The sequence below is a fragment of the Rhipicephalus microplus genome, chromosome 7 (genome assembly GCF_043290135.1).
Source record: "Rhipicephalus microplus isolate Deutch F79 chromosome 7, USDA_Rmic, whole genome shotgun sequence".
Lineage (NCBI taxonomy): Eukaryota > Metazoa > Arthropoda > Arachnida > Ixodida > Ixodidae > Rhipicephalus > Rhipicephalus microplus.
The window spans coordinates 72,879,099-72,903,893 of NC_134706.1; the positions used below are offsets into that span (position 1 = coordinate 72,879,099).

At 45.1% G+C, this 24,795-nt stretch overlaps 1 long non-coding RNA gene across 1 annotated transcript in view; it reads right to left on the minus strand.

Moving 5' to 3' along the window:
• LOC142766973 (uncharacterized) overlaps window positions 1-17,550 on the minus strand; it is a 34,934-nt gene extending 17,384 nt beyond the window's left edge. The window contains exons 1-2 of the long non-coding RNA XR_012884692.1: window positions 17,487-17,550; window positions 1,799-1,897 (exon numbers count right to left, since the gene is read on the minus strand). This is a non-coding gene — a long non-coding RNA (uncharacterized LOC142766973). The remainder of the gene's footprint in view (window positions 1-1,798; window positions 1,898-17,486) is intronic.
• Between the last annotated feature and the right edge of the window lie 7,245 nt (window positions 17,551-24,795).

Below are 24,795 nucleotides of genomic sequence, written 5' to 3' on the forward strand. Positions count from 1 at the left end.
AATTGTTTATTAACTGCTTGTGTCTAAATGTTGGGCAAGTATATACATATTGTAACATCGACATTGCTTTGCCCAAGACATATTAGAATGTCCTTCCCGCTACATAGTACGTTTTAGCGCACCACCAACGTTCGCAATATTTCTCCTGTCGATGAACATTACATTAGGAGTTTGCTGAAAATCAGGATTACCAAAATATGCACCTTATTTTTTTATCTGTTGTAGCTGCATATGTCGTATGTCACCAATAGAGTAAGACCATTATTTGGCCGTCGTAATAATACAGGCTCAGCAATAGTGTAGATACAGACTCCGTTAGCTCAATGCAAAACCGTGTCTTGCGGGTACCTATGCACTTTCGCTTTTGCCTTAATCGTTTATTGTTTCGTTAAATTGCTATAGCAATTGTAAGGACACTCTCTGCAGGATATTGGCGCTGGCGTCGGCGTCACAAATATTCACCGTATATGTATATGCATTTGTATATATTAAAACACAAGAAAGAAAAATAATTGAGAAATAGAGTCCGGTGTGCGAAATCGAAAGTCCAAGCTCTCGCTTGTGAGTGCGAGGTGTTACCCATTAAGCCACGAAGAAGAACCTGCTTCAAAGCTGAAATGGCAAGCTATTTATATATACCACTTACTACTGGCGATATCCGTCTTGGGGAAACTATCGTGCTTTCAACTTTAGCAGTGAGACGGTGCAATCAGCGCGCGACGCCAGATCGTCATGACGCCGTGGCGCGCGCCTCAGGCGCTCTCATTTTCCGCTCGTACTTTTCATCTGCCACGTGCACTCTCATCTGCCGCACGCGGTCAGGGAGAGAAAGAAGGTCACGCGCCTATTTCACTGTGGCGGCTTTAGAATCTACAACAGAATTGTTCCCCAGAACTATTCTGTTGTAGTTACCAGGAGCACAAAGGTCACTGCACTCGCTGCACAGTCTCCGTTTGCAAAAAGGGCGCGCCTTCAGACACAGCGAAGTAACAACTGGCACAAGTATTCGCGTTATACGTTTTGTGCGTAATTTGTGCGTGAGAAACGTGGGGCACGTCTCGATCTGCTTGTCCTTATTCACGTGACCTCCCACTTTGTTGCCATTGTGTTCATTTTTTCGCCTTTGCGGCTAAGATGTGACCTATTTTCACTCAATCTCGCGCCTTCACATTGACATTGAACTGCAACTTCAGGAGAAGGACGCGCTCGACATATAACCCTTTATACCAATGAGCGAACCACTTTGTTTGAAGTACACAGTGGCCGCGTAATTTTGTAGGCAATAACATGCCGACTGTTTGAATAAGCTCACAGCCTGCGAGGCTGATGATCACATTTAGAGCGCCATTGCGCTTGTTTTCTTACATGGTCAACAATAACTTTTGAGGACAGCTTTTTCAGAGCCCTCACTATTATTTTCACAGCAAAATTAGTTTTAATGCATTGTACATTCACAGCGCGAAACGCAGTCACCTAGGTGTTGATCGAACTCGCAAGATTAGGAATAGCAGCTGAGTTTTGCAATGGCTATGCCACTTATACAAATTATGCAGCGGTTAGGATTGTTGGGCACACAAACGCAAAAGAAACATAACATATACAACCACCAGTACTAAATATTTCCAGAAACTTACCGAGTTAGAGCTGCATCACTAACCTATAAGGGAATAATAATTTTACTAAAAAAAAATCTAAAAGAAGCATTTGTGCCAGATCTTCAGTACCTTGATACCTTGTCCCACAACATTAATACAATCTCCTGTTTTTGTGTTCTAAATATGAATATAAGGCCACTTACTCTCTATTTGTTGTATCAATTCTGTGAGCACCATGGAATCCCAAGTCTGATAAAATATCAGATACTGTCGCTGTGCACCAGTCTTTTTTGCCAACTCACCTGCGCAATATTACCCAAGATCAGAGGTCGGCAAACTAATGCACGAGTCGAGTCACTTAGGCTCACTCAGACTCAGAACGTGTCGTTAATCTGAGTGTTAATGAGTGTGGGGGAGTAATCTGTTGGTGACTTTAAATTTGAGGAATTGCAGTTAAAAAAACTTTATTGAGTGTGATTGCGAGTGAGCCCTGCAGTCAAATTGTATCTATTCAGTGAGTTTGGGTGAGCTCTACAGTTTTCTGCCAATCTGTGGTTATACGTGTTCACTAAACTTCACTTTTACCATCAGCTTTACGTATACATTTCCGTTTATACTCAAGCCGACTCCCAGGTACTTCTAAGAACCATCGCTGATACGCCAGCTAATTATTGTGATCAAAGGCGTCGGTTACTGAGACACAATTACAGTTTACAGTTCATAGAGACACAAATGCAGCTATCAGTCTGAGTGATTCCGAGTAAGTGCTATTTTTGTGAGTCTCATCACCCTGATCAAAGAAGATAGCCTCAGCGAAAGGACGAACCTCACCACGAATGAACTGTGTCGACTGATGGAGTTCTACCTCAACGTAGCACATTTCTCTTTCGGCGGTGAATTCTACAAATAAAAAAGCGGAATCGCGATGGGATGGGTGCCGCTATTTCAGCTACAGTGGCGAACTAGACGATGGTGCACTTTAAAAAACAAGACATGAACACGTTAGTGAACCACCAAAGTCGTTTTCACACATGCGGGTAAATTCTAATGTATTATGAACAAGTCTAACATTGACATCTTTGCAGCACACATAAATTGAATCGAGCCGGCGATTCAATGCACGCAATATGGTCCTTATTTTCCATGTGGCATAGCGTGATGAGACGAAGTGGGGTGGAAAAACGTTTGAGCTTCTCGGCTTACTGACAACCAAAGCACGCAGAGAAACATCTAAACTTCTAAACATCTAAACATGTAAGCTCCAAAAAATGCAGCTTCAAGAAGACATCGGTTGTCAAGACTCTCCTAAACCACGTAAAGGTTATCTGCAGATCCCCCCCAAAAAACGAAGCGAAGATGACGTGATCGCTACTGACCTACGGGTACGTAGAGAGATTCATTCACCGAGTATACAGGTGATGGGAAAACTGGGAATGTGCCCCCACATGCCATCTTCTGTAAATGGTGACACTAACATTGGCGATTTGCCTAAAACATCCTACTGAGTCGCGGTTTCATGTATTCCAAAAATCAGGAAGCAACTGATGAGGGTGCTAGAGAAGGAGGGCATCAGGTGGCACAGACACCTTCATCAATGAATGGGGGACTCTTGCCGTGACAAAAACCCAGGCTATTAAATGAGAGAATTCCTGGTCTAGTCTAGGAACTTCTCTGCACTTATTGCCATGCCACACACATAATGGCGAGACAAAAATACTTTCCAGAAACGGTGGCGCAAGACAAAAGTGTTTTACGTAGTAGCAGAGTCCTTCAATGCTTTTCTGGTCACGAAACTCCGCCCGAAGGTTGATATAGGGACAAAATCTGTCGCTAGAGGCGCCACCCGTCGTATGGGGGCCACAAGCCACCGCCACTGCTGGGCTTGTATGTGCACTGCGGCCGACGTTTCGACGCGTGTATGTGCGTGCTGTTCTTCCTGTTACCTTTTTTTAAACCTCTCTGAACGCATCAATGCCACCAGATAAATAAGTTGAAACGGGATCCAGTGTCGACGACGAATGAGAGCTGTTTACTTTGGAACGCACGCGTAGTTTACTTGGAAGTGCAGGCCCACCTTATAAACAGCAGCACATTAAAAGTGTTCTCACACCGCGCGATAACGCATTGTGTCAATAATTGCCTCATAGCCCAATTATATGCCTACTTACGATGCCTCGAAGCGGTACTTGCGAGCTATAGCTCGCAAGTGTTGAAAGACGATGCTTATGCTCCATGCTCTTGATGCGAGCAGCTACTGCTTGATCTGCTCGACAACATGTTTGTATTTGCGCCCGGCCAAAGGGCGATTATGTTTACGCGGTAGGTGAGCTTTATATTCTGGTAGGGCCGCTAATAGGGGGAGGAAGGTGAACGAAACGAAACACGACTGGGTAGTACAGGAGCAATCACATTGGTTTATATCCGGCTCGCCTCTCGCGCGCTACTACCCAAGTATTCAAATGAACTGAATGGTTGAGACAGAAGTTTTATTCCAGACCTTTCAATTGAGTTTATACCCAAATGCGCAGTTGTTTTGGACACACGTTTGTGAGCGCCGATCGCTTTTTTGACGCGGGGACTTTCGACGCCGAGGGCTTTCGCGACCGCTCTAAACATGCCCAACATTTGATTGATCACCTCTTTCCACGCAGTTTACACGGGACACCCGCCGCTTGACGTTTCCTTGTGTTTACTGTTTAGGGCATTATTATTTACCGGCCGACAACTTATGATTTCTCCGGGAACAAAAGTACAGCAGCCTAATCTGGAAGTTCCTTTTGATGCCAGTGCTAGCCGCTTGGCCGCCTCTGCCACTACCGAGGTACCTCATCACACATTTGTTTTTATATTTTTGGGTGGGAGGGAAGGGCGGTTATGATTTAAGGCATGCAATAAATCTTAAATTTGGTGCTAATGATACGCCGCCTAGTAGTCAGGTGTGTACTTATGAATGGGAGATTCACATATGGTGCATGTAATGGGGAGAAAGTTGGAAAACATTTATTTACACAAAATACACTGAGAACAACACTTTGTAGAAGAAAAGCACTAGAAACTATTGCAACTGTTCTGAGCAATGTTACACAATCTGTGACTCTACTGTACAATGTGTATTTCGTTTCATTAACAGCTGCACTCTGCCTTAGCTCACTGCCTAAAATAAACTGTATTTGAATATACACTATTTACACTATATGCAGATAAATATGAATAGTACGAAAATATTACAGTGTAATGTATACAAGATATACAACACTATATACAAATGGGAAGGCGTGCTCACATACACAGCCATTATGCTTAACACTGTGGCTTCCGCCCACCACTTCCAGGGCATGAACTGCGCACAGTTGCCCGCGAGGCTTTGTTTTTTTTCTCGAGTGAAGAAATGTAATCTACATCTCAAAAAAAAGTGTACAACCTCAGATGTTGTCCCTAAAAAGTGCAACAGACAACCTACACTTGCTGACGCTGTGCGGCTGTTGAGCAAAATGCCCTCAACAATCCTCGCGTACACGTCACCGCATGCAATGTTTTGCACCGTGTACGTCTCTACATGTTCTGCAACAATTTTCAGGAGAGCAAGAAGACGGCTGCTAGGTACTTTCAAATAGCCCCTCGATTTTGTTTGGATCAAGGCAGATGGCTGACGTGTTGTGCTCGACATCGTTTCGATGCAGCCGAAGCAATCCAAAGTAAAAAACTTCTTGGCCACATATCCACCGAGGTAATCCAAAATGGAGTCTTTGGTCGAAAGGGGGCCGAAAGGAAGCGACACGACCACCCCGTTCACGATGTGCTCGTCGGTTCTCACAACGTCGCTAGCATCAAAATGCTTTTCGCAGACACAAACATTCTTACTTTCGAAGCTGAAACCGCCAGCTTCCAACCTCGGTATAGCTCGCTTCATTTCTCTCGGAGTTCGGCGCTACTTGGGAAACAGAAGAGCGACGCCTTTTCTTTGTTGCTTCGGTATCCGGAGCTGCAACCCGTCACACAGCACGTCTTAGGCATTGTTCATTCAAATTTTCATGCCGTCCATCTTGAGCACGGTGCACTGGCACATGAAGTTCGCGTTTCGCTGATGCAGAAACAGCGAGTTGCCACCACACAACGCCTTCGGGATGCCGCTGCGGCCAGTACGTTCCGCCGGGCGCAGCGGGGCGATGGCCCCCCTAGGACGACTTGCACCGCGTAGCGGCCGCTCTTGGCACCATATCAAGCTCTCCCATAGAGTGACGGAGAAGTTTCGTGACCAGAACGGTATTAAGGGACTCTGGTAGTAGCTTCAAATCGGCACGAAACACTAACAGAACACAGTGAAAAGATAGACCATCCCATCAACTACGACACCAATCTGGTTGTCAAAACGAAAAGTAGCCGTGCAAAGAGGCGATTCCTAGAATCCTGGCATATCCAAACAACCTCTGTTAACATTATTGCTTAACATGAACCCTGCATAGCGTATATGTTCATGGTATGGGGAACCAGTACACAAAACTTAGCAGCAATTTGAATGACGGAAGGACGATGGTAGACAGAGGGACATCACTAAGAAATCCTGCTAGCTTCTGATTTGACTGGACGAAACGAACAGCCAGTCCTTGAGGAAGGAATTGAATACATGTAAAGGTATAGAACCACGTTTAGGGGCGAAGCAATTTACGCCATGAGTATTGTGTCTCTGATGTATGTAGTAGTTGTAGTAGTAGTAGTAGTAGTAGTAGTAGTAGTAGTACTAGTCGTAGTAGTAGTAGTCGGTAGCCACCTCTTGTTTAGCCTTTGGAAAGTCTGCTGTATGACGGCACTGGTATATCATGAATATATGATGAGCAGACGCGAGATGGTGGTACTTGAATGTTCCATCGATGGACGGAGGATGCACAGACGAACAGACAGACAAGACGATGTACGAAAACACGAATTAACGGACAGACAGACAGGCAGATGAAAGCTAGGATAGACGAACACACGAAAGGACGCATGGACGAACGCAGGAATGGACGCACGGACGGGATGATGAACGCTTCACCCCACTCATCCTTATGCATTCACTCCATGGATATGCTGAGATTTTAGATGCGGAGCATCTTATACTCGCGCCTTGTAGTGCGCCGTCCGCGCCGTCCGCGCCGTCCGCACCGCTTCTCGAACATTCGACAGCTGACGCGCGCGCATGCGCCGTCGCGCCGTCGCCCACTCTTCCACCATCTGTGCATCCCTTCCTCCTCTACACACCGCGCGCGCTTCACTCCTCCACCATCTGTGCACCCTTCCTCCTCTACACACCGCGTTCGACATCTACAATTCTCCTGATTCTCCAGTGGACGCGCATGTGGCGTCGCGCTTCGAGAACATTCAACAGCTGACAGTGCATGCGCCGTCGTGCTGTATATATACTCAAGGTCGGCGCTCGCTCACTCAGTTGCCGCTCGTCGGTTGGTTTGTACGGCGCGTCGACGTCCAAGGTCGCGGTGAAATGAATTCCAACGAATCCACAAACACAATGATCGACGTCCCTTCGACCAGCGCCGCCCTTTCGCATACGTGTGTACGTGTTCACTCATTTAACACCCCCTCCTACAACCACGTTAACCAATTTAGCCATCGGCCCAAGTAAGTCGCAATTTAACACCCCATTTCACAACCACGTTAACCAATTTAGCCATCGGCCCAAGTAAGTCGCACTTTAACACCCCGTTAACCAATTATATGGTCCGCATCCTCCTCAGTGTTCCCCCGAGGGAAGCTGCGGGCAATTTTTTTTACCTTAAGAGTAAAAAAAATTGGCAGAACCCGCGTACAGTGGCAATCAATGATATGCGAAGCACGATTGAGAAATGTTGATATGTAACTTTAAAATTATCATTGTTACGAGCTGGAGGTAATTGAAGTCGTACATGACTTCCATGTCATGATAATCATGTTTGGATGTGTCTTTTACCTTCGTTATCTATTTAAGTGACGTGATACCAAATTTAGTATATGTGGAGCGAGCGAAACAGCTGCGAGCACGCGATGAGCGTGATATGTTGTGTTCTTACAATACACGCGTGTCATGATTATCGTTTTCGCACCAGTCATATCTTTTGTCATCCATCGACGTCACGTAACACCCAATTTGGTATATTTATACTCCAATGTAGCGTTCACGCGCGCGTGTACGCTGGGCACAGTGCCGCTACGTTAGCGAAACGCGAGCACTCTACAGTCTGACGCCAGACACGACTGGCGTTCGTCGGCATGGACCGACGCAACCAGTGCGAAACGCGACATGCTGCTTTTCGCGCCAACGCGTTACCTAGAAAACACTGCGTGTCCCACTTTTCGTGACGGAGGGACGCCGGACGCGCTGAAACACGCATGCGTCAAAGCAACGCAGCTCCTGCGAGTATAAGGCAGGACCGACTCTCGGCGTGGCAACGCCGGCGGGACGTGACGAAGTGAACGCCGGTGAGCACGTGCACCACGTAAAGTCGAAATGTATTGGCACCATGACTGTAGCATGTAGTCATGTTCTCACATGACACGCATCTTATGATTATCATGTTTGCACTAGTCGCATAACTTCATCATCTATTGGCGTCACGTAATACCAAATTTGGCATATGTGAAGCTAGCGAAACAGCCGCGAGCCTATCATCAGTGTAGCATGTACTCATGTTGTTACTTGACACGCATGCCGTTATTATCAGGTTTGGATGTGTCATTTACCTATGTGGTTTGTTTGCGTCACGTAATATCGAAATTGGTACATGTGACGCAAGGGAAACGGCAGCGAGCGCATCATGAGCGCCGCATGAAGTCATGTTGTTATATAACAAGCATCTCATATTTATCATGTTTGCACCAGTATCATACCTTCCTCATCCATTCGCACCCCATAATAACCAATTTGGTATAAGTGAAGCTTGTGAAACCACCACGAGCGCATGATGAGCATGGCATGTAGTCATGTTGTTACATGTCACGCATCTCATGATTATCACGTTTGCACCAGTCATATACCTTCGTCATCCATTCACGGTATATGTGACGTTAGCGAAACGGCCGCAAGAGGATCATGAGCGTGGCATGCAATAATGTTATTACATGACACCCATGTCATGATTTTAATGTTTTATGTCCATCGCTTGTGTTCGCCATGCATTCATGCCATACCATATCAGTTTCGCAACATGCCATGTAAACGAAACCACCGCAAAAGCTGCAGGACCATGAAAGGTAAATCATGACATTCATGATATACATATCATAATTTTTATGGTATGACTAGTGAAATAAGTTTTCCGTACTGTAACGTTATGGCATACCAAGTTTTATAGTGATACCATTATCAAAACGGCCAGGAGAGCAAAAAGTCGTAAGCGGCTAGATAGATAGATATATAGATAGATAGATAGATAGATAGATGATAGATAGATAGATAGATAAATAAATAGATAGATAGATAGATAGATAGATAGATAGATAGATAGATAGATAGATAGATAGATAGATAGATAGATAGATAGATAGATAGATAGATAGATAGATAGATAGATACGCTCAAGGTCGCCGATGTTCGCTAAGAAATTTTTCGCATTTAAAACAGTACACAGAAGTGGCTGGAAAGTTTGTTTGATTCGTATAACTACGCTCTACCGTATCATGATGAAGAAGTCAACAAAGTAGTAAACACTTTGACTCATGTTCCTGTCTTCGACGCAGAAGGTAGTACTGAGTTCGAATATTCTTAGTTCACATAACTAAACAACTAATATTAAAAAAACAGCGTATGGAAATAACAAAGACAAAAAAGTGAACACACGCAGAGCTGTGTGTGTTCACTTGTGTGCATTTCAAAACGTCGAGAATAAAATTGCCAAATCATCAGAGTGCCGGAATTTAAAACACAAAAAATTCAAAAAGCTGAATTGAGAAAACCCGAATAATTGTAAATGCCCGAAAATCACAACACCGAAACAGTACAATGCCGGAACCTGAAATTTTCTGCATCACACCAGCTATACAGCGGAAGATGAATAGTCTTGCCAAGGGAAACCTTCCGCAAGCCTCGCACGACGTGCGCATGTTGTCACCCTCTGTTCCAACAGCGGTGTTGGAACCCTTTATATATTGTTCAAGCCTTGAGATATATATATATATATATATATATATATATATATATTATTGCTGCCTATGTCAATGAATCCGCATTGTTCACGGGCTACAGGTGGCGAACCATGCAATCCAAGAGGGCTGCAGGAACCCATAAACCCGTGAACTCGCATAGGAAAACTCGCTTTCGGTCGATGAACTCTTGATCGTAGAATGAATATATATAGTACTAAGGTTCCTTCCCAAACGATAAGAACTACTAAATTTTCACTGCCTCATTCCATGCCGCAGTGCGAAGGGTGGTGGTGCCAGCTGATCGACCGTGCATCATCCTGCTACAGAAAACTGAGTCGAATTGACGTATAAACAGAATGACACACCGAGATCGCTTGTGCCGAGCCTACCCGACGAAATTTTCGCAGTAGTGGGCCACAAGTGGGGTACCATCGCGGCTGCATGGTAACGATTGTTTAATGTACCGATAGTTTGCAAACATATAACGCCGTCGCCATTACTTGCACTGTAAGCACTACGCATGGAGTTGCTTCTTCAACGAAACACAATAATTTATCTTTCCATTAGGTTGCAATTGTGTCACAGACTCTAACATTGCTCAATTCCCTGCACTCGAATATTTCCTGCAAGTTCAATTGGCGCGATCGCAACAAAGATATCACAATGAATACACGTGTGTTCTTTTGGCAACGTTGAAATTGCAAAAATTTGTTGAACAACGAACAACGTCGTTTGGACGCTACCGGGAAGGTGAAGGAGAATTTAGCAGAGAAACGAGAACTGTAGTTGTAACTGCCCGTTTCATTGCTCTAACCATTTCGCTTCACTCGTCTAACTTTAGCGTGCTGGTGGCATGCAGCGCTCCGTAACATCCACTGTAATTGGTTTACATGCAATTCACAAGAAAAACTATGCTTTTATTTCGACTTCGCTGAAGGAAATCGTACAATAATTACAATCAAAGTGACTTACGGGCGTGAAAAAACGTTGAAGCACTAGGATACGTGAAGTGCAGCTTGCTGCTCGTGAGCTATTAGATCATCGTTCATCTGTGCTGTCACTCTGGATGCGCTCTACAATCAGTTGATGGTCTAGTCTACAATCAGTATGGTCTGGTTCTACAATCAGTGGAAAATCCTCGACGTCAATACTGTTTCTTTGAATGCTACGGCTGAAACTGCCGAACGACTTCGATGACAACAACGCTTCACTCACCCTGCACAACGCCAACAAGGCGTCTATGACCAAGTTGATCTGGGCGTGGAAGAAAATGAACTCTGTCACCCGGCAAGACGCGAATTGCTCGCAGTGTGCTGCCATCTATCGATGAACGTAAGAATCAAGTTGTGCAACGTTGGCCATAGTTTGGAAGAGAAAATCGCGAGCCTACGCTACTTTCCGCGTACAATTATTGTTATGGGCTTCACGCACAAAAAAAAAGTCCTAACGAATGCTATAATCATGTAAAACAAGGCGCATTAAAACTGCAAAGGTCACCCGATAAGATTTATTTAATCAAAGTGGCTGCAGAAAATCTTACGAACCTTATATATGTACTCTGCAGGCTAGAATCAACCTCACGAGTCGCTACGCATTTTTGCGAAAATTTCGCGTCTCACAAGAACGAATCACGTTTACCGCATCACGGACGGTCCGGTATCTTCGTTGATGCACAAAACATGCAAACTAGCTTATGTTCGTTTCTCGCTGACGCATTAACACTAAGGCTAGCACAGCCGAATAAGGGAGCACCTGCCAGCTGATCATCTTCAAGTTAACGCTCCTGATTTTAACTAGGCGGAGCAACACTCTATGAACATTGCGAATAGCAGAGCGATTTTTTGTATATTGGATTTAAACAAATACATTGGGTCTAATTCCTAGCAAAGAACCTAAAACGTCGACGTCGTACAGGTTGCTTTAGGAAGCTGCCAAACTATTTCCGCATAACCCTTGACTTTTGTTCTGTGAGCAGTGGAGTTGGTCTATTCTGAGTGCTCCTTTGACGTTAATATTTATTCAATAATATCTGAGATTCAATTTCCCAAAACCTCGTTATGATAGGAAGGACGCCGTAGTAGAGGGTTCCAGAAATTTTTACCATCTGGTGTTGTTAAAGATTCACTGACTTTGAACTGCTCACGATTCTGCACCGCCACAGTGGTCTAGTGGCTAAGGTACTCAGCTTCTGACCCGCAGGTCGCTCAAATCCCGGCTGCGGCGGCTGCATTTCCGATAGAGGCGGTATGGTTGTAGGCCTATGTGCTCAGATTTGGGTGCACGTTAAAGAACCCCAGGTGGTCGAAATTTCTGGAGTCCTCCACTACGGCATCTCTCATAATCATATGGTGGTTTTGGGACGTTAAACCCCACAAATCAATCAACCAGTCTGCTCATGAACTTGTACCGTTTCACCTCCAGCAAAATGCGGCCGTCGTGGTCGAGATAGAACCCGCCAACTTCATGGTCAGCCGCCGAGAACCTTCGCCCCTATTTCACTGAGATGGACCAATGCCACCTATGTAACTTCAGGCCTGCTCACTCTGCCGGCCTCGGGCTCTGACGTCACTCTGTTTTGACCAGTGTGTTTTGCTGCAGAGACCTGCCTACGCTAGCTCTCGTCACTTGACAGACATGGAGTGCCAAGCCCGACGAAAGTTTTCGTGGCGTACTAGTGTTCTTGTTGGCGACTTGAGAAGATATTTTTTTCTGTGTTCGTGAACTGCAGCGTGGATATGTGATGTGTTTTGTGCACTCAGGATCCAACGCAGATTTCTTGACGCATTTCAAGCAAGCATGCACAGTTGAGACGGGCTGATCACCTCTTTGTCAGGCGTCAAAAAGGGTGTCAACAAACCGGCTCGGCGTAAAGGAAATAGTCGAGACAGTAAAGCTCATTGTGACCTCAACTCCAAACGTTATACGAGATGCGTTGCGGGCAAGCCACGAGGCAACAGTGCCATCTTCCAAGCCGGAGGTGTTTTCTGTTCGGGTAACAGCTGAGACTACTTAAAAAGATCATTAGAGCGCGAACACATGACACTGTTGAACCAACTAGCCAAACAGCGAGTTCCTTTAAAACTAAAACTAAACCGGCTGCCGCTGAACCTGTCGAGGAGAGCGAAGTCACGGAAATTTGCAGGTGTTAAACAGTAACTCCTGGCAAACGACGAGACATTACTCGACTTCTCACCCCCTTCTCTCCATAGTCGGTGGCATGTTTGAAGATAATCCTGTCTGGGTGCTACACTGTTCTCCCGAACGCAGACAGGCAAGTTTGGCACGTGGCCAATTAAGGCAGCTGGTCTTTCCGAGGTTGACGACTTCTTCCCCCCCTCACCTTTCGAGGTCCATTCTCTTTAAAGGAAAAATTCTTGGGACCTAGACCAGCCAGGTTCATCGAATGTTTGCAAAATTTTGGTGTCTTGTGCAAAAGCTTAGTGTTGTGCGTTTATGACCATGTTTGGGTAGCGTTAAGGTTGTACCCTATCCACGTGCATTGTGTTGTGTCGTTCGCCGCCTTCATGGGTAGAGCGCCGAGACCTTCTAGTGCCGTATTTGCTACAGATACGCACAGTGGGCCCAAGGTTGGCAACACGGCGCTATATAAGCAGTAAACATTCAGTATAAATTTATTTCTTTAATGAGCTCAAACTTATTTGATTACTTGATCTCCTTAAGTGATTTTCTCAGTTCCTGGCATTTAGATAAATATGTTGTTTTCAGAGAATCTCATCTGACTTGATGAATTATTGATACTACGTCAGAGGCTCGCTACCAAGAATGTAACCCGCTGGACCCAGAGTCGCAACGCTTTGCAACATAGCGCCGCCGCGGTGTTCTAGTGATTAAGGTACATGTCTGCAGACCATCAAGTCGCAGGTTAGAATCCCGCCTGCGGGGACTGCATTTTAGTTGGAGCCGAAAATGTTGTAGGCCCATGTGCATTAGGAAACATCAGGTGGTCGAAATTTCCGGAGCTCTCCTCTACGACGTCTTTCATAACCATATGATTGTTTTAGAACGTTAAACCATACATATCAATCAATGAACACTTGCAAAGTAGCGGGATCGTTATCTAGTTTTGGCCATTCGGAGCATTATTATGCACACTGTCATTCTGCTATATTTGTTGACTACTTTTCCAAGTCACTGCAAAGAGCTTCCGGTTATAATTTATCATCTTGTAGAGAGCTTTGTTCCGTTAATCTTGTCTCAAATCATGGATCGTATTTTTCATATCTAAAGCTGGAGTCCTTCAAGACAGATGAATATTTCACTGCTTTTGGTGGTATATCACCCCTAAGCCATTCAACAGCTTGGGAGGTTTGACCATGTCCTCAATTACTAAACTGAGTTCGCCATACTCAAAAAAGTGCGGAAGTTAACGAACACTGCGCACGAGTACGTTTAAATCTACACACCCGCGTTGCAAGATGCTACTGAGACAATAAAGCAATACTGATCAAAAAACGCCTAAAAGGAGCGGGAACATGGTGAAATTTCCTCTCCTTGAAATTATTTTTAACTATAATAAAAATATGCCTCAAATATCAATGGCGCTTGATGAATCACTTATTTCTTTAGAGCGATTGTGCTCAACCATGACCAAAAGTAGATGGCTCCTTTTTAAAACTTGTAATTAGGACAGACTTCAATTGGCTGAAGGCAGGTTCGCCAGCAAACAAATAACGTTGCTTGGTGATTGTCTCACTTATATTTGAGGTAAATTTTTAACTATAAGCGTCCGCATGTGGAGTGGAGCATGTCGCGAGGGATAGCACACTCCTTTCCTTAGTCGCCTTAAGAAGGGCACAAACACTGGCCCACACATTGGTTAATTGGACGCGGAGGGGGCGCTATGTTGACCTTTTGCCTGATGTCCCTAAAAAAAACTAAAGTAGCGCCCAGAACGCGCTTTTATCTCTGCCTCCTCTCCCAGCAGCTGAAGTGGTGCCTCTATGGTGTCTACCAGGACACTGTCGACCCGGGCAATCCCTCTCGCGGTACACATGAAAGTGTAATCTGTTTTTGTCGTGAGAATGTGCTTGCTTCTGTGGCCGAGGCACAAACAACATAAAAACCCGTAACAGAAGACAGAAAAGATGGCGCTCGCACTACCCAGCACAAACGAAAGGAGGAGCTTGCGCACAGAGACGAATGGCACTATTTTATTATTTTTTTGGCGTGTTGGTAAACAGAAGTTGACAACATATTGAGCGCTAAGAGGCAGGGACTTGAGAGAGAGCGCATTGTGTTATCCTCTGTCTCATGTCCCTGTCTCCTGGCCCTCAATATGTCGTCGAGACACTATTTTAGTTATTTCTAGGGACTACACCGTCAGCTGTTTGATGGGAAACGTGAAAGACGGCTTTTCGCTCAGGTACTTATTGCTATTGACGAACAAGTTAGGGAATGAGAAGTGCGCATTGGCGAACAATATCACCAAAATAGCGATATTTGAAGGCGAAATTCAAATAGTAAAAAAAACTCGACAAGGAACTGGAAAACTTCATAAGTGACTCAGCAAAAACAAAAACAAATGTGGTTATTCTAAGCCACCCTGGCGACTCTGCTCTACACTCACTCTTCACAGTACTACTGCGGTCTTTCCAGCTACGCTTTCACATAGGCATCGCATGAGGATGTCGTCGAATTTTTTTGGTAGAGGAGGCGTTTCAGAAGTACTTAAAAAGCGCGAAATAAAAGCTCAGGAGATGCGTTTCAGAAGCAACTAAAAAGCGCGAAATAAAAGCAAGCATTATGCTCACTGATGGAGAGGAGCTCTAGTACTAAAATGGCAAGTTGAGAAGCACAGGGCGATCACGAAGCCAGCTCTTGGTTCGGAAGCCACGTACAGTCTTATGCCTTCACTGAAAATTTTGAATCAAAAAAGACAGCGGTGATACAGCCTTGAATATATTCGCATGTATAATGCTCAATTGACAGCAGTTGTGGTGGAAGCACTGCCACTGCATGCGCTAATATGATATGACAACCGTGTGCTCAAATTCGGGCGCACGTTAAAGAACCCCAGGTGGTTGAAATTTCCGGAGCCCTCCACTACGGCGCCTCTCAATATCATATAGTAGCTTTGGGACGTACATATAAATCAATGTGGTATCACAAAAGACATGAAACTATACGTCCACATCTTTCACACGTCCCTTCGCCGTGAAGACTACGACATCTAGCAGAACTGCACTGTCACCTCCGCTCTAAAAGTAGCCTGCGTCGTCAACAATATTAGTCCTAGTATATTTGCAGGATCAACTGCAGTTCAGCTTCAATTAAACCATTTCTAGACTTCGTGTTTGTGGTGGTGTTAGTGGTCTGCTCCCATGGATGGCAAAAGTGATAGTGCTGCTGTTTACGGTCGAGGTGATAGGACACCTGTTATTGGCACCGATTGACTGATTGATTTATATGCGGGGCTTAAAGTTTCAAAACCACCACAATATTACGAGGGACACCGTAGTGGGGGTCTCCGGAAATTTCGACCACCTGGCGTTTTTTCACGTGCACCCATATCTGAGCATAGGGGCCTACTTTATTTGCGCCTTCATTGAAATTGCAGCCGCCGCCACCGGGATTCCATTCCGTGACCTTCTGGTGAGCAGCCGAGTGCCTTAGCGACGAGACCACCACAGCGGCGCGTTATTGCGACCGAAACTTCTGATGAACCACCACGTCCTTCAGTACACCAAGAAACCAACGACAACCGAAAATTCAGGATTATACACAATGTGTTTAGTGCCTCGACAGCTTCCAACTTATATATATATATATATACATATATATATATATATATATATATATATATATATATATATATATATATATATATATATATATATATATATATATATATATATATATATATATATATATATATATACATATATTTAATAAACCATGCCTTGAAACAGGCGGGGCTCCCGTCGAAACGTCGCCTGAATTAACAAGTTATGGGAAAGTGCATCTATTTGTATACTTATATATATATATATATATATATATATATATATATATATATATATATATATATATATATATATATATATATACATACATATAAATATATATATATATATATATATATTTATTTATTTATTTATTTATATTGAGGGTATGATAGCCGCAGCGGTAGCTGTAGCATACAAACACATGCGTTTTATGAGTGCTAAGCGAGAGCAAATGCCTCTGGATGAAATGGCGGATATTTTGTGTAGAAGCAGTGAGGCACGTGGAGATATTTGTCATTTCTCGTACATCAGGATGTTTTACCACCGCGAGTTTTGAGGGAGCCTGAAAAACTTGACTCCTGACCACTGCTGTCTTAGGCGCACAAGTGTGGCAGATCATTCTGTAATTTTCATTATATCAGCAGTTAGTATAAACTTGTTATGAAAGTAAGCAGCTGGACCAATATACATGCAACGCAAAGTAAGTTAATACCAGATGTTTTTTTTTCTTGCTTCGGGCTGCGATAACTCGTAAAAACATAAGCGTTTGAATTCAAATACCTTTCCCTCTAGCACTTTTTTTCTCAGGTGCTTCAATGTTTCTTGAAGTTCAGCGTTACTGCATTTGTGGAAGTGCCCACTGGAATAAACGAATCTTGCGTGGCATCACTTTATTGCGTGAATTCGTTACCCTGCGTTGTGCTGCGTGGGGATGCAACGATTACTTTCATGTATAAAATTTACCAGTAACCGACGTGGTAACATGCTCATAAAAATTGTACGGACATGTAATATAGCACATCATACTTACAGGTGACAGTTAGATTCATTCTTATTGAGCACAATTTAGCTTGTAACTGAATGGGTATTTTTCTGAAAGGGAGTGACATCAGCATTTTATCATGTAAAGCCACGCAGGAATTTAAAACCTTCATGAAAGTACGTAATTAAGACAAGTAATACCTGGAAAGCAGATAGCCTTAGTGCCCGTAAACCTTTAACCACAGATATTAACGAGGCGGCAAATATAACTTGAAGCTTTAATGCGCTATTCGTTACTCAAATTGCAAATTACCAAATATAAAGGATATTGTTCTTGTGTTCAAATATTACTCATTATTCACTAGTTCTAATTGGACGTGAGTTCCACTGACAACTTTAAACTTCTAATACGAGGTGCTACATCAATATTCACTGTTTTATGAAAAAGTTGCAATAAAGCGACAGGAAATTCACCATTATTAAGCTGATATATTAGTCATTCTGGCCAAAACTGTTCATGGTCTGTTGTTCCTTGAGAAGTAAAAAGAAAGCTGGTTTGAAAGAGTTGAGATTTCCTTGGCGCTTGTGGAGCTCTTTTACCTTGTATGACTGCACAGCAGTATTGAACAATACATAGCTCAGCCTATCCATGAAATATTCCACTTCAAGTCGTATACGAGCGGGTCAAAGATCCCTTCACCGACGGTAGTTGTAATATTCTCAAATCAATGCAATTGCAAGCGCTTGTTGTGATTTGCAGCGACTGTAAAGTTAAGCCATCTCGGTCACCATGCGTCTACTTTCTCTTGCGCAAACAATAAAGCTTTGACAAACGCCACGCCTGCACAGAAAGCGCAGCACAATCGCAGCGAAAGCTTGAAAACCAGCATTTCCAGAACCAGTTTCAAACTCCCTTAGGGCTACAATGCAATTACACTCTCAAGGTACTGACTCGATGAATTGATACAGTAGCTGATGACGTTGAAGGAATATAGCTGAGCCCTTTGAAATGGTTAGGAAGCATTCAAAGACACAGCCCTCATGTAATTCATATTCTGTTACGTCGAGTTGTACGATTAGCATCATGTGACGGCAGGTTAATATTTTAATCTTGTGCCACGTTAGATTTTGTTTGTTAACGTGGCTCTTTCCCGACATAGCGCTTGCGGGGCATTTTCATGCGTAGTAGTTTCGGGCTCCACTACGGCTCAGTAGCAGAGTACTGCGCTGGCACATAGCAGAACCAAGTTCGAACCCCGTTTCATCCTGGATATTTTTAACACGAAAGTGTTGGCTGCCTGGTTCCACCACGGCTCCACTGACATTTTTCTGTCGCGGATATGATCTTGTAAAATATGCACTAACAAAATGCGAAGAACAAAAAACAACAAGAAATTATTCCATCGTGCGCGTGGCGTTGAAACAGTAACCTCTCGCTTGGCAGTGCGTGGCGCTAGCAACTACGCCACGGAGAGTGCGTTTTACCGGAATGCTAATGGCAAGCAATTCATGTACAACATACGCCGTTTGGCGATCATCAGAGCTTCAAACTTTTTGCGCGTTTTGTTATCATTAGCGATTTGGCGTGACAGGCTCACGTTGGGCTCCCTCTAAAGGTAGTCCCCTCCACGGAGCATGGTACCTCTTGCACGCGCGCTTACCAGACTCACCATAAGGGAAAGACAAAGCTCACTTCACTCGCTGCGGCAGCCGTGTTTAAGAAAGGAGCGCGCTGCTTACACACAGTCAAGTAAGACTTGTGACAGTTGTTTGCGCTTGTCCTGTGTATACTTGTGTGCTCGTTTCGTGCCTGTTTTTATCATGCTTGAACAGCGCGCTTCTCTCTTAGTGCAACCTTCCCTCGGGTAGTTAACCGGCCGGGAAGGTCTGATCCACGTGGAGGAATGAGTGCACTCGTGGAGCACGGGAAGGTTTCTATGTGCAGAAGCAAGCTGTCCTTCGGAGACAAACGAGGTAGACGCAGCAGGTGTTGAACTGCCGCTGTATGGCAAGCGGCATCTGCGTCCACTTGATCATTTGCAAACCAGCCGGTCCCCAATACGCATACTCGATTGGCGCACCAGTGAATCAGTCGGTGTATATCAGAGGCTATCCGGTGCGTGGATTCGCCCCATCTTACGCACCAGGGATGAATGATTCGATGGTGGAACCTTATTTACATACCCGAGAGACGTGGCTAGCGCACACTGAGATTCTCACGTTGGGACGGGCAATCTAAGTTTGACCACCCCATCGTGTGCTCTCTGGAAGGCGTAAAGCTTGTCGCACCTTGAGAATTCATGCTTTTGATGCATGCGTAGGGAGATGACTGTGGTGTAACATCTTTATTGAACAAAACCTTACGAAATAATCATCCATATATGTACAATTGCACGCACATACATTTACGGAACCGTCATGTTTTACGTAACCACTTGTTACTTGTTCACAGTTGTGTGACAATGATCCTTACGACCACCATTTGCAACATGATCATTACCACCGCGAGAAAGCGGTAAGCTGTTACGTAACGTTTAGGCTGCTAGGATGGTAGCGCTTGGAAGTGCTACGTAGACCTACTCCTGTGGATGACGCTTTAGCATACAACTGTCCACAACTTGACGTGATGCCTATATTGTAACGCACTCTTCAATGAACTCTTTTAATAGGCTAACGTAGGTAGGGCGAACTTGTGCCCGAGAATAATAACACAGCTAGATTGTCTCGAGGATTCACTTCTGCCTCTTCTTCTACGTTCTTTTTTTTTCCAACAAGGTTCGCGCGCAGCTGGGTCCCGCAAACTTGTACGTCGCAAATCATCTAGAAGGCACAAGTATTTGCAAGCGCGCGTAATTTAAAGTCACATTGTGTCATTGCCCTCCTTTCCAGAGTGCATCGTCCTGATGCTTGTGTCGAACTGGTTGCATGGCAGTCATTCACAAACTCTCGTCGGGGATGTCGTTAACGTCAAAGAACGTTGTATCTTCAGCGTTTCATTGCCTGTCGTGATATGGTTTCATCCTGACGACATGCACAGTTTCCGTGCGATGCCGCCGTCGGGATGAAATATCCTGTCCCCCTAGCATATCTTTGCAGTTGAGTGAGCCGACGCGGAGGAGCACTCTGTACGGACCGAAATAGCGGCGAAGCAGTCTTTCTGACAGGCCACGTATTCGTACAGGAATCCACACCCATACTCTGTCTCCTGGTGCGTACTGGACGTCTCTTCTTCGCAGATTGTATCGATGCGTGTTGGTTTTCTGCTGTTGAAGAATGCGATATCGTGCCGGCTGTCTGGCTTCTTCTGCTCTTTGTATGTAGACGTGAACGTCAAAGTAATTCTCGGGCGTCTCGTCAATAGGTAACATTGCATCTAAAGGTGTCGTTACCATCCGGCCAAAAACAAGTTGGAATGGCGTCATCCGTGTTGTCTCTTGCATCGCAGTGTTATAGGCGAATGTTGCATAGGGTAATATTTTATCCCAAGTACGGTGTTCTATATCAATGTACATTTACAACATATCAGCCAGCGTTCTGTTCAGTCGTTCCGTAAAATCATTTGCTTGAGGATGATATGCCGTCGTTTTTCTATGACTGGTGTGCGTCAATTTCATAACACATTTCATCAGGTCGGCCGTAAATGCAGTCCCTCGGTCCGTGATCAACGCTTTTGGAGCTCTGTGCCGCAGTACGATGTTGGAAATGAAGAATTTGGCTACTTTAACGGCTGATCCTTTAACAAGAGTCGCTGTTTCGGCATATCTGGTTAAATAGTCGGTCGCAACTAATGTCCACCGTTTTCCCGATGAAGACGTAGGAAATGGGCCCAGTAAGTCCATTACCACTTGTGTGAATGGGGCTTCTGGTTGTTCTATAGGTTGAAGGAGACCTGCTGGTTTTAGCGGTGGCGTTTTACGTCTTTGACAGTCCCGGTAGGTTCTGACATAGTGTCATAGAGAGCTAAGCAACTTCGGCCAGTTGTATTTAGTGCGGATGCGTGCTAACGTTCTGCTTACTCCTAAGTGCCCAGCTGATGGATCGTCGTGGCAAGCCTCCAAAATCTCTGGTCGCAGAGGTGAAGGGACGACAAGGAGGAATGTCGCTGTATTGTTGTCAAAGTTAATTTTATACGGGATGTTGTTTTGTAGGACGAACGCTGACAAGCCGCGGACAAAAAGTCGTGGAACATCGACAGACTGTCCTTGTAGGTACTTCATCAAGAGGAGTATCTCAGGGTCGGATCTCTGCTGATGTGCCATCTCTGATGGTGTCACAGCTTCAAAGAAAATAAAATCTTCACCATCCTCGGTGGAAGCAGAAGCAGCAGGTTGAATCAGAGCACGTGACAAGCAGTCCGCATCACTGTGCTTGCGACCTGACTTGTACACAAGCGTGATATCATACTCCTGTAATCGCAAGCTCCATCGTGCAAGCCGTCCACAAGGGTCCTTGAGATTAGCCAGCCAGCATAGCAAATGATGGTCGCTTATAGCTCGAAAAGGCCTACCATATAGATATGGTCGAAACTTTCTGACAGCCCATACCACGGCAAGGCATTCTTTCTCGGTCGCTGAGTAGTTCGGCTCAGCTTTCGAAAGTGTGCGACTGGCATACCCAATGACTCGTTCTTGTCGGTTTTGCCATTGGATGAGCACGGCCCCAAGACCTAAATTGCTTGCATCCGTGTGGATATCAGTTTCCGCTTCCTCGTCAAAATGCGCCAGAACAGGATGGCTTTGAAGGCACTTTCGTAGTTCATTGAAGGCATCCTCTTGTTCGGCAAGCCATACAAAAGGCAATTCCTCTTTTTTCAGCCGCGTCAGTGATCCAGCAATTCGTGAAAAATTTTTAACAAACCATCGATAATAGGCGCAGAGACCTAAAAATTGCCTAAAAGCCTTTTTGTCTGTTGGCTTCGGAAATCTTGCTACGGCCTCAGTTTTTGCAGGGTCTGGACAGACGCCTTCTTCACTGTTGACATGGCCAAAAAAAAAGCAGCTCACGGAAGCCGAAATGACATTTCTGCGGTTTTATCGTCAATTCCGCTGATTTGATCGCAGTGAGCACGGCCCGGAGCCTCTCCAAATGTTGCTCGAAGGTAGAAGAGAAAACTACAACATCGTCGAGATAAACCAGGCATGACTGCGATTTAAGACTACAAAGCACTGTGTCCATCATCCATTGGAATGTGGCGGGTGCTGAACAAAGGCCAAAAGGGAGTACCTTGAACTCGTATAAACCGTCCGGTGTCACAAACGCTGTCTTTTCACGATCTCTTTCGTCAACTTCTATCTGCCTATACCCACTTTTAAGATCCAATGAGGAAAAATACCTGGCATTTCGCAGCCTATCCAGAGTGTCATCAATTCTTGGCAGAGGATAAACATCCAGTTTGGTGACGGCATTCAGCTTCCGATAATCAAAGCAGAAACGTAATGTTTGGTCTTTTTTCTTCACAAGAACAACAGCTGATGCCCATGAACTTGATGAAGGCTCGACTACATCGTCTTTGAGCATTTCTTCAACCTGATTACCAATAGCTTCTCTTTCTCTTGGTGACCATAGGTAGGGATGCTGGTGTATTGGCCTCACTGACTCGCCGACAATGATGTGATGTTTGGCGATAGGAGTGCGTCGAACCTCAGATGACAACGAGAAACATTCGGTGAATTTTTTTAAAAGACCCTCTATTTGCTCTTTTTCGCTTGGTAGTAGGCCTGGTTCGATGTTGATGGCTGCAAGGACAAACTCCACGTCTTCGAAATCAGACTCATTGGTTTCGAAAGTGCGCAGCACCGTAACCTGGACGAAACCATTCAGACTGGCGATGACAATACCTTTTGCAGCGTGCTGCCCCTCATTTCGAAAGTTTGTGAGTAGAACATTTGCACATCCGTCACGTAACATAACAAAGCCTCGTGCCATGCAGATCGCTTTTTGGAGTAGTAAGACAGTGTTGTTGTCAGCAAATCCTTCAAATTCACTGAATGCTTTGTTGTTTACTGCGACAGATATGCTCGATCTTGGCGGCACCAGGTCGCCATTATCTGCAATAAAAAGTTCATTTACGTTTTCTTCCGTTTCAAAAGTAGCAATAGCATGCCAAGTCGAGAATGCGACGGAATACTCTCGCAAGTTATTTACAGCGCCATTGGCTCGTAAGAAATCCATGTGGATAATAAAGTCTCTTGAGCATTCCGGCAGCACAATAAAACTTGCGACGTACGTGAAACCCCGTATTCCGATTCTTGCTGTGCATATTCAAGTAGGGTTGATGAGGTGCCCTCCTGCTGTGCGAATTTGGGGTCCCTCCCAAGGAGTCCGCACTTTCTTTAGTATTTTAGAAAGTCCGCTACTTATCACTCAATCTGCGCCGGTATCTACCAGTTCGATGACTTCGTAGCCGTCAACGAACACACGTAAATCGGAAGAAACGTCACTATCGAAGCACTGGTTTCTGAATCGGTCGTCGTTCAGAGTCAGCAATGGAGGTTTTTCTGCATTAGCGTCGACAGCAGGCTTGCCTCCACAGGTCGCTGACTCTTGTTTTCCCAACGCGGGCTTTGGTAACGAGGCCTTGGAGAGCTTGCTGAAGGTCGGGGGCTAGGCGATCTATACCTCCCCGTTGTCGTTGCACGAGGTTGGTGTCGCTGGAAGCCACATGAGGTTTGACGACCTGACAGGTATTCCTCAATTTCGAAGGGACGTTCACCATTTCGTGGTCTAGATGCATTAGCAGGAAAACCACGTAGACCTGCCTGGCGGTAGTGGCACGTTCAGTATAGATGACCAGGCTCCCCACAGTGGTAACACAGCGGTATCCTGTCGGGAGTGCGCCAGACATCGCTCTTCCTTAGTCTCCTCTCTGGCATTGGCTGCAGGGTGCTCGGCGGCATCGGGTACTGCATAGGTGTAGCCGCCGCGACGTCCGCACGTCCTGGAGGTCCTCGTAGTAGCACATCAGCATACGTCACTCTCGTCTTCTGTTGTAGTGGCGGCCCTGGCTGTGCGTTGCTCGAAGGTTAGCGTACCCCCTGCCTGACCTCCTCGCGGATCACATCGGCCAGAGACGAAAGCATTGGAGCGTTCTGGTCAAGACGCTGCTTCAGCAGCTCTTCTCGCACAACAGACCGCACCAGCTCGCGTAGTGCTTCCATGCCGTTACCGAAGGCTGATAGCAACATGTCCAAGGAAGTGACGATTGCATCCCGGTTGTATAACCTTGCTCGCTGTTGTAGCGTCCTTTCCACTGTAGCCGCCTCGGAACGAAACTCGTCGACGGTGGGCGGCGGGCTTCGAAATAGTCCAGCAAAATAGTTCTTGCTTCACGCCTCGCATTAGATGGCGCAGCTTTCTGT